This window comes from Dipodomys spectabilis, unplaced genomic scaffold (assembly GCF_019054845.1).
Source record: "Dipodomys spectabilis isolate Male_0828 unplaced genomic scaffold, ASM1905484v1 ptg000155l, whole genome shotgun sequence".
Taxonomy (NCBI): Eukaryota; Metazoa; Chordata; class Mammalia; order Rodentia; family Heteromyidae; genus Dipodomys; species Dipodomys spectabilis.
Window position 1 is genome coordinate 996,426 of NW_024870832.1, and position 8,609 is coordinate 1,005,034.

General features: G+C 33.8%; 1 pseudogene; it reads left to right on the forward strand.

The window, feature by feature from the left end:
• Positions 1 to 2,131: 2,131 nt before the first annotated feature.
• LOC122118587 lies at positions 2,132 to 2,231 on the forward strand (annotated as a pseudogene).
• Positions 2,232 to 8,609: the final 6,378 nt, after the last annotated feature.

Here is an 8,609-nt window from a genome sequence, read left to right on the forward strand (position 1 = left end):
TTAACACATTTCTGAAAGGCACCTACTGAACAACACAAATGGTGGGGGGTACTATTTCTACACTTTAATGAATGGTTGAACTTGTTTGGTATTAGTGCTGAGTACGTAAATCAACTCTATTGTAACTTGCTCGCTACACTTGAAAACCTTTTAATGTCACTATCATCTACTTGTCAAGTGTTATTTTGGTGAGTATGATTTGAAAAAGTTTATTTGAAAAGGAATATACTTTCAGGAGATTAAATGTAGGTTATCATTGGTTTGAGAATGACAACATTTTTAAACTACAGAACCAAGTTTTACTGAAGTACCAGTGTTTTGAAGCACTAAGGGTCTTCTCAATTAATGTTTTTCTAAATTATATTTGACCTCTAAATCAAGTTTTCCTAGTCTTGGTAGACCAATTATAGATCTATGATTCCAGAAATTATATTTTTGGCTGCACTGAAATCTTTCATTAATCATTAGGAGAGGGGTATTAAAAATAACCTTGTTCATTTGTGATTTTGTTCACTCATATGGGCTGGTCATCTGTAAATTGAAAGTTTGAATTGCAGTACTTTCATTCAAATTTTGTGATCTCATCTTTCATTTTAACTTGCCTTGCATTTCACAATTGATTACTGCTAATTCTTGTAAAGAATTGGGGCCCTGAAATATTATAGGAAATGAGAAATTGAGATGAGTCTTCAATTATTTTCTGTTGATATGTTGCATGGGCCTATGTGAGAAGTCATGCCCTTGTTATCTGATGACGCAGATAACTGCGACCTGGTATCCTAGGACCCGTGGGTCCTGCAGAAAAATAATAGCTTTTAGACATCATATCAGCAAAATTTGGGTATAATCAGTAAGAATGCTTCAGAAATATGGAGAAAAACACTTTGCGACCAGCGAGTTAAAACAATAAACAGAGCATCAGAATAAAATCCCTTATATATTAGCAGAAAACAATACTGTTATTTTCCATGTGAATTCAGAAGACCATGAACACTTAGAAGGTATCACAAGTTTATACCGAAGATATTGCATTAATACTTTTTATATTCTAATATATATTCTAAACCTAATTATTTATATTCCAATTTATTTATGGGAATAAATGTCAATATATTTGTCAAATTATCAATTCTAGTAAGATTCACTTTATGAAATTTAAAATCAGCACATATAAATATATAAGTATATATAATATAAAAATTGTTTTGCATTGTTGTGTTGTGTTTAGGGAATCAAAGGCAACTCTGTTTTAAAGTATTATTCCATTACCTCTACCTCAGTTTTTGGTAGAGTTAGACTTAAAGCTTTACCATTTGTAGATTTACGGCCTAGAGGCAAGAGGAAACACTGTGATTAAAACATTACCAATTTAAGGCCTAATATCGAGGAGAAACATGTGGACTTCTCCAGGAGCTATGGAAATATTTGGTGATAGAATGTCAGAAGTGTAAGTTCTTGCTTGGTTGGATGATAGACAGGCCAGGACAATAGGTAATCATGCATATGAACAATTTTTTTTCACTTTCTTGGCTTTAGCTACTTTTGAAATGATAAGTATAATTAACAATTATGTTTTGATAAAATACCTTCCATTCTGAACAATTCTGTCTGAACTGTTCATCTCTCTATGATCCCTTGTAACTAAGATTAGTTTTGTTCCAGTAAGACAATCTATGCTGTCAGGGTAAGATATTCTGGTTGGTCTGTGCCTACATGGAAGAAGGGTAAAGGTTTAGGTAGATATTTGTCCCAGCAAGACCTCATTTGGGAAATTTTAAGCTGCAGAAAGTTAGAAGTAGCTCTTACGCAAGGCTTACTTTGAGTCCATTAGCTCCACAAAGCTAACTTAGTTGATAAATAAGTACTTGAAAAGCCACCACCTTTGGACTTATCTGTAAAGGTTTCAAAGTATGATCAAATTTAAAATGAAAATGACAAAATAGTCATTGACAAAAAAATTGTAAATGTGAGAAATTGAACAAACTATATAAGTTTTTTCCAGTATACACAGATTTTTAGAGAAATGAGATCAATAGCATTTTTAGGAACAATAAGGGTTCCTTGTTACAAAAAGGCAACTATGGATATATGCCTTTATAAAGATTATATCATTACGTACTTAAATTTAGACCTGCTTCAGCAGCAGGTCTACCCAAATTACAACAATACAGAGATTAACATGGCACTTGCACAAGGATGATATGAAAATTCGTGAAGTATTCCATATTTTTCATTCTTCTGATGCAAGAAATGAAAAAAAGTTATTAAAAAGTTGATTACAAAAATACAAGTGTAACATACATGTAATTCATAGAATTAAAGGTTAGTTTGACATCAGTGTATTAAATTTTCACCTTAGAAAGGTAACCTTTACAAAACTTGAAATTAGATAACATTGCCATTTTATCCCAAAGAAATAAAATAATATAAGAACCTAGTAAAAAAAGGAATCTTAAATTCCTTCTATATGGAATGCAATCTGAAAGGTCACATTTATTAATGAATCTATACATGATATAACAATGTAGAATTCAAAGTATTATATCTAGGATGAATGAAATAGATTATGGACATTATACAAACATAGATATACTTTTTTCAGAAATGCACTCGGAACATCTTTAGTTTCTATACTATTCATTCCAACAGATAAGTTAAAATTATTTCTGATTAAAAAAATCACAAACTCTGCAGGAATCATTATAGATGTATACAAACAACTCTTGAATACATTTTGATATCAAAGTCATGCAATTCACTTGGAAGAATACCATGGAATACATGAATTTTTATAGTAAGATATTGGTGATGCTTTGTATTGTGAAAAAACAATTTGCAGGGACACAAAAGATGGACTGGCATTTTTGAAATTTAAGAAACTTAACCAAACCATAACGACTTAGGAGAACAATTTGTACAGCATTTGACAACTTCAAAGAGGTAGTGATACATACTTATCCTTTTGGCAATATCAAATGCAGTTTCTTCCAAGTTGTTCTCCAGACCTTGTTTGATATAATGGTTCAACAGAAGGAGATACAGAGTATCTTTGCTATTTCTATTCCCAGCAGCAAGATGCATGGGGGTCAAGAGCCCTTTAGTTTGGGGATTGGTATCTGCATCATGATGAAATAATAAAGAAGCCACTCTGGTATTATTCCACATATAAGCACTGTGCAGGGGTGTCCAGCCATTCAGAGTTATTGCATGAATATCTGCCTTGAGCTACCAACTCATGGACAATGTCTAAGTGTCCACTCTAGGCTTACCGATGAAGAGGGGTATACTCATCCTCATCCCTAGTATTCATCTGGGTGGCCTTTTTGGAAAGTAGTCTCCGCACCATAGTAAGCCGATAAATTTTGGCATCCCAAAGAAGAAATTTGCTTGGATCCTACTCCATTTTTTGCTTGCAATTCATACCATTCCTCACTTTTTCATGTTGTTCCTTGTCTTCATCAGAATTGCCTAACCAGAGACTTTGAGTGCCAGTGGGAATGAGATGTCCATGTATTTCCCCAATAGTTCACATTGGTTGAACTAGTCAGAAAAAACTGGTGAATTTTTTGCATATGTATTTTCACCATGATTTATTTTCTCTTTTTCCATTTTTACTATTCTAAATTATTCTAACTGGAGAGTAGTGAATTGATAGAGAGCAGAGGAAAGATTTTCCTCAGTATTCAAAGGCACAGAGTGAAAATGAGGACCAGTGGTGTCTTCATGTGCAGCTTATTCTAGGAATGAGAAAATAGGAAACAATGCCTTCTATGTAAATGATTTGGGAAATACCATGTTATAGTGTAAGAGAACTCACTATTCAACATATGGTCTTTAAGAGCTTTCTAGTAGCTTTCTAATGTTGGTATTCAACATTATAAAAAATGTATAATGCAGTAGTAAAATAGAAGTCCTTTGTATGACTACCTAAATTCTTGTTTTTTAAAGACACTTGTTTTCATATAAAAATAGGCCTATCTATTGTCTGCAGGTGATTTTGATGATTGAAGATGCTTAATGAGAAGTCAAAATGTATTAGTAGTCCTTTGCTGCCAATTAAATTTCACTTTTTCTTCTTGGAGAATATAATGATCAAAGCAATAGTTCAGAATCAGCAAGCAATAGTTCAGAATCATGCTTCAAGCGCAAGTGAATCACCAGTAAGTAATCCTCGATTCCATTTTCCACAAAGTTTTGTCACAGATACATTCTGCCTGCCTTCTCTAGCTGCTTTCCCAGCCTGGACCTGTTCCTTCATTGTACAGGAAAAGTGTGATTCAACTGATTTCAGTCAGATCTGTTAGTAGAATTATCAAGTATTTAGATTCTTTTTTTTAAAATTATTTTTGGGGCCTGACCTCTGGGCCTGGGCACTGTCCTTGAGCTCTTCAAATCAAGGCAAGCGCTGTACCACTTGAACCACAGCACCACTTCTGGATTTTTCTGTTTATGTGGTGCTGTTTTGGGAAATGGCAGAGCAGAAAGTGAAATGATGCAATCAAAAATATAAAAGCAAAATAAATTAGGATAATTATGGAGCAATCATGAAAGAGAGAGAGGAAAAGAGACACAGATGTGCAATGACCTGGCTAGCCACAAAATCCATGCTTCTAATCAATTACAGAGCAAACAATTTTTTATTTTTTAAAAGAGATGGAAATAGAATTTATGTATTTACTTGAAATTAGTAAATACATTTTTAGTCGCCTACATAAAGAGACATAGCTTTGACCAAATTACAGACAAGAATCTTAATCCTTGGGCTGGGAAGGTGGCTCAGTGTAGAGTGCTTGCCTTGCAGCTTACTACAGTGCAGACACTACTTTCCAAAAAGGCCACTTATATGAATACTAGGGATGAGGATGAGTATACCCCTCTTCATCGGGAAGCCTAGAGTGGACACCTAGACCTTGTCCATGAGTTGGTATCTCAAGGCAGATATTCATCCAATAACTGTGAATGGCTGGACACCCCTGAACAGTGCTTATATGTGGAACATATTGCAACAGCACACACACACACACACACACACACACACACACACACACATACACACACCCCATCAGATTTCTTCTTAAATATTTTTTGTGTATGGTCTTAAGAAGAAATTTACATTACTAACTTGAATTTCTGACAGGACAATATCATCACTGTACATCTTGCTTCTGTGCTTTCAGTTTTAAATTACTATATAAGTATGTGCATTACATAAGTATAGGAAAAAGTAGGAGCCACACGGGTGGCTCAGGTCTTTAATCCTACCTAATCAGAAAGATGAAATCTGATGATTGTGCTTTGAAACCAGACCAAGAAAAAAAGTCCATTAGATTATGAATTGAAAGTAACCACAGAAGCTTGAAATGGAGTTGTATTATAAGCAATAAAATGCTAGCCTTGAGAAAACTAAAACAAAATAAATAACAAATTCTGAGACAGAGCCAGGCCCTGAGTTCAAGCTCTAGTATTAGCACCAAACTAATGAATGAGTGAATGAACTAAAAATAAATTAAATGGTCACATGTGTAGAGACAGGTAAAATGTAACAACCATGGTGACTGGATTATGTATTATTTTGTAAAAAGGCAAATTATTATTTTTCCTAATCACTAATATTTTACTTGAACTTTTTTGTACAATAAACCCCGAATTTGACATGCATGTATATGTGTGTGTACATGTGCGCACATGTGTATGTATGTGTGTGTGTGTGTGTGTGTGTGTGTGTGTGTGTGTGTGTGTTCGTTTGCAATGTTGTTTGCCAATGAGGACAGAGTGAGGCTGAAAAGAGCTGTGTTGCAATGTTGTTATTTATCAGTGTTCCGTCCTGTCATTTCAGTGGAACCACCCTTCTTTACATTTTATTTGTCAAATAATAACATCATCATAATCAAAGTATTTAAGTTAGATAAAAGAGATCACTTTCAGCTCTTTGTATATGTTAGGCAATAAGATACACATATATTTGGGTAGTAAGTTATTGCTGTAAGATGACTGTCAGTACAAAATATGTATTTGACCTCTTAAATTGGTTATACTTTTAAGATATACTCATGGAGTGAGTTTGACTGACTTGACCAAACAGGTATTACTCTCTGGTTATTCCTGTGAAACTCAAGTTGGATAAACTCTTTCCGGATTTCTGTTGAAAATAACTTTCTTTGTAAGATCATATCTATTCACACTAAGATAATAAATCCCGTATTTTTTAGGTTTGAATATCCCATCATATTGACTGAAAATCAGTATTGTGGATATGTTTGTTAGATACACATTGCAAAAAAAAAAAGCATGTGTCACCTCCAGATTGTGGATGCATTTGAAGTTGTATTTCACATACAAAGGTTTCTTCATTAATAGTTCTTTTGTGGGAGTAACTATCACAACTTTAACAATTAAGACTTTTTGAATATCTTTTCCAATAGAAATAACATTCCAGAGCGAGTCTTGCAATTTCTGAAAACCTGTTGAATATTTTAGTGTTATTTCAGTTCATTGACTACACAGCTAAAGACATTTCTGAAATAAACATTGTTAAAATCTGAAAATGTAAGTGGGGATATAGGTTTTTTTTTTATGCATCATTTTATGAAAAGACAGTTCTTATGAAACTAAAAGATATAGAATAAAAGAATGGAAGTTAATTGGGTGAGCTAATTATTAGTATAACTTTGTTTTCTATTAGCGTAGTCCTTTGAATGTACATGATGAATTTAAATTATGTCCTTTGTGACACTATGATTCAGTTATTTTTAGAATCTTTGTAGTTATAAGAGTGAATTTGTAGTGTAAATAAATGTCTTTGGAAATGATTAGGATTAATCTTGTGTTTTGTTTCCTACTCCCAAGAAAATGAGTTATTTTCAACTGTTAACAGTTTACAATTGAATCTTCAGCATCATGAGAAATTTTGAACAAATATAGTAGTATTTATGTCTTTTTGGGGGGAGGAGGGGGTCTGGTAGTGGGGCCTGAACTCTGGGCCTGGGCGCTGTCCCTCAGCTCTTCAGCTCAAGGATAGTGCTCTTCGACTTGAGCCACAGTGCCACTTGCGGCTTTTTTCTTTTTGCTTATGTGGTGCTGAGGAATCAAACCCAGGGCTTCATGCATGCAAGGCAAGCGCTCTACCACTGAGCCACCTTCCCAGCCCTTTATGTCTTTTAAAACCAATTGTATTCACAAGTTGGAGAGGCTTTAATTCATACTTAGGTCTTGTTGTCTATGATTTTTATCCTCTCATTCCTAACATTAATGATTGGTCAGACTGCATTTTTGGGTACATGAAAGGTAAAATATTTATCTAGAGTCAAAGGTGATTCTTATATGTCTTATTTTAATAGCATTTTAAAGTAGTACCTTTCTCTCAAAATGTTGGGTATAAAAAGCAATTAAAATACTTCTAATGGTAAACAACTTAATTGAGCTACAATGTGGAAATGATTGGTCCATAAGACCTGCAGTCTGTTTCCATCAGGAATTGGGGAGGTCATTCTTTCAGTAAGACAGTGTTAAACAAAGATAGGGTCCCCAGGCAGTCAGTGTTGAGTGAAGGGATAGAATATGATTTCTGCTATTTTTACCTAGAAACCAAGAATGTTATACTTTAGCAGTTCTTTTCACCAGGGAGGTATTCATTGATTATGAACTTTGAGTATTCATATTACAGTTCCCTATTTTCTAACAAAGATAAAGTGAAATATTATGAGTGTACACAATAATTCTGGGAAATTTTCCTAGAATTAGTAGACTAAGTGCTGGTATTTTAGTCATACAATAGAATGAGGTTAATTGATACAGTGGGAGATGAACCTCAGGCTAACACTTACCATGTGTGCAATGTTGTACTAGTAATTCCAACTCTGAGGACTTCAATATCATCGTCTGAGAATTAAAAATGTAAGTAGTTCCACTTTATGGAATTATTGTGAGGATTAAATTAGATACCATAGGTAAAGTACTTGGAAAAACAATCAATTAGCATTTGGCAAATTCTACCTGTTATTTTATCATGTGGTTAATTCTAACATCTTTTACTGTGATTTTTATTGTGTTTCTTTATGATGTGCAATGTGATGGTTTCCCCAAACTGATTCTCACAATTCACATTCCATTCAACAAAAAGAAATGTGTAACAATTCCGTTTGTTTTGCTCCTTATTAACTTTTGTTTCCATTTTATTTTATAATGAAATATTATTTCATAAATCTACTGCAGATGCAAAAATATGTTAATATATTTCTAACTGTATGTATTGTTCTATACATATACACATATAATACACAGGTTACAATGATTATTTATAACTTCTGGAACTATACAATTTACTAAATTATTAAAAACATCGACGGCTCATGCCTGGAATCCTGGTGACTCAGGAGGCTGAGATCTGACTATCATGGTTTGAAGCCATCCTGGGCAGGAATGTCCATGAGCCTCTTATCTCCAAACAACCAACAGAAAATCAGAATTGGAACTGTGGATCAAAGTATTAGAGTGGTAGCCTTGAGAGAAAAAGCTCATGGACATCACCCAGGCTCTTAGTTCAAGAACTACAATCTACCCCCAAAAAATCTATTTAATTTACACCTGTGTAAGTAGAGTATTTCCATCAC